Below are 3017 nucleotides of genomic sequence, written 5' to 3'. Positions count from 1 at the left end.
GGCTCGACCAAAAATCACTTTTAAATGTGCTTTATAAATAAAACTTGATTTGATTTGATTTGATTTGGAGCGGTGCAGAGTTTTCCCCTGTAAGTTTTAGCGGCGTTCCCCTTGGGATCGTTGAGCTGGGTGTGTGTAGTGTTGCGGAGAAAGTGGGTGAAGCTTCGGCTTGGGAGCATGGCTGTGGTTTCAGCTGGGTTGCTAGGCAAGAGAAGAGAAGAGAAGAGAAGACAAGGCAAGACATGATTAAAGAGAAAGAGATTGACTGTAACCTCAAAATAAGGAAGCTTGAGAAGGAAACCAAGCGTATGTTACGTTTAAAGGAGCTGGAACTGACGACATTGTCGCACCAGGCTCAGCAGTTGTTGTCTGCACAATCACATGAGTTTGATGTGGGTAAATATATTCGGTTTATCCCAGTGTTTCATGAGAGAGACATTGATAATTATTTTATTCTTTTCGAATGGGTTGCGACAACCTTGAAATGGCCTGGGAACATGTGGACTGTAATGCTGCAGTGCGTTCTCACAGGTAAGGCACAGGAGGTGTATGCCGCATTGTCTCACGAGGTTAGCCTGGATTATGAGCAGGTAAAAGCTGCAATTCTACGCGCCTATGAGCTGGTGCCAGAGGCATATCATCAAAGGTTTCGTTGTTTTAAAAACATGATTCTCAAGCTTATGTGGAATTCGCCCGTGAGAAAGAGGGACTGTTTGATCGATGGTGCTCGTCGACGGGGGTAAAATCTCTAGAGGACCTGAAAACGTTGATACTCATGGAAGAGTTTAAAAACGGTTTACCTGAAAGAGTAGCCACATGGTGGACGAGTATGTTCTCACTCACAAGTCTGTCTTCAGTGAGAGGTATAGGGGCACAGGCCCGGTTTGGTGACAGCCAGGTCAGGGAAAGCCCAGGATCCACTAACGTGCCATGGCAGTCCAGCATGTCAGGTAATGCAGAGGAAAAGCAGAGGGAGGTGAATTGGGGACCTAAGGATAGCCTAGTGTGTTTCTTCTGCCAGAGAAAAGGTCATATTGTGGCTAATTGTTATGCTTTGCGGGATGAGAAGAAGCCTGTAAAGTCGGTCGCCTTGGTGAATACTTTAAAGCCAGGATCTCTTAAAGCTCCCATGTCATGCTTTTCCGGTTATTACCCGTCCCCTTGTGTGTTATGAAGGTTTGTATGCATGTAAACGGTGTGCAGAGTCACAAACCCTCAAAGTACACCCTGTAGCGAGTAAAACTCTAACACAGAAAATACCTCCCCAAAACGCCTCGTTGGAGATACGTCACTGCCCATTTGATTCTTCCGGGTACCGCCTGATGTCATGCGGTACCCGGAACGAAATGGACCAATCCCGAAGAGCCGTTACGTTACGTCCGCGGAGCCGTTACGTTAAGCCCCCGCTGATTGGTCCAAATTGACCGATCCACGGACTTCCTCACACACACATCTGTGTGCAGGGAGCAGGCAGCTCAGCTGATTTCTCCTCCCTGGCTGCAGGCTGATAACAGACAGTTGGGATCGCGGCAAAATTCTCTCTGCAGACCCATTCTCTCTGCAGACCCATTCTCTCTGCAGACCCATTCTCTCTACAGACCCATCCTCTCTGCAGACCCATTCTCTCTGCAGACCCATTCTCTCTGCAGACCCATTCTCTCTGCAGACCCATTCTCTCTGCAGACCCATTCTCTCTGCGGACCCATTCTCTCTGCAGACCCATTCTCTCTGCAGACCCATTCTCTCTGCAGACCCATTCTCTCTGCAGACCCATTCTCTCTGCAGACCCATTCTCTCTGCAGACCCATTCTCACAGCGTTTATCAACCTGTTTCTTACTCAATATCAAGCCACACTTATTGTTTTTACTTCGGCTGTGACTTTGTGTGTGCTCAGGATGAGTTTGGCTGTGTTTCGCTATGTATCCTAAACAAGGAAGCAACACCTCCACGGAGCTCAGTGCTATTCACAACGTCCCGACCAATTAGAGCACACTGTGCTCACAGGGAGGGTGGGGGCTGGAGCTATTGGAGCTACAACGAGCCGTTAAAGGCAAATAGTGAAATTCAGTGAATACACGTAGTTTACAGAGATGCTGTATGAGAAACCAATGTGAGTTTGGAAAAATGCACAGTATAAATCTATTTTAGTATACCTCAACAATGGAATTATGATCAGTGGGAATGGCCATGACACCTCTCCTTTAAGTCAGAACTGGAAGTCTTTGCTCCGTTTCTCATGGAGGGAATGGTGTCTTTACCGGGGAAGAACAACAGGGTTCCAGTAACCATTTTGAGGGATACAGCATCGTGAAGGGTGTGTTGCCCCTCTCTGAGGAGTCTGCTGTGGGATCTGGTGTTCTTGTGAGGGGGTTTGGTATGCAGTATGTGGGTTCGCCCTCACATAATATTCACCTTGAGTCAGATCTAGTCACAGGTCCGGTAATTGTCGGGGTTCGGCCATGTCTTCCCATTGAGGAGATAGATTTTATCTCGGGGAATGATTTAGCCGGTGGCAGAGTGCTCGTTAAGCCGGAGGTGACTGCGGTTGCAGTCACCAGCGCAAAGTCCAAATGTGGAGTTGACGTTAGCGATGTTGATCTGTCTGACAGTTTTAGGGCTACAGAATTAGACAGACCGATCAGTGACCCTCCACCGTGAAGTGAGGGTGGGAAATCTGGTACGGTAAGCCTCGGTGCTGTGCCTGTGGCACGTCATCTGCTTGCTGGCCACCTTGGTGTTAATAAACCTGTTGCTGCCTGTGTGGTGGCGCTGTCCAGTGCAGAAAGTGACACACCTGTCACCTCTGAGGCCCCGGTCATTGCAGAGGGGGATGAGGATGTTATGGTCCAACCAAAGGCGGTGTTACAGGGAAGGCTGCAAAACTCAGAGATTCTGGTGAATATTGAGTCTCATTTAGCACACTTGCCTGATGCGCAGCGTGCAGGCGTAGTGGAACTGATCGTGGAGTGGAGCACCTTGTGTCATACTGCTCCAAGAAATTCAATCGCCCCCAGCG

The sequence above is a fragment of the Trematomus bernacchii genome, unplaced genomic scaffold, assembly GCF_902827165.1.
Source record: "Trematomus bernacchii unplaced genomic scaffold, fTreBer1.1, whole genome shotgun sequence".
NCBI classification, from domain to species: domain Eukaryota; kingdom Metazoa; phylum Chordata; class Actinopteri; order Perciformes; family Nototheniidae; genus Trematomus; species Trematomus bernacchii.
The sequence above is the reverse complement of the archived record's forward strand: the minus strand, read 5'-3'. Positions refer to the sequence as shown.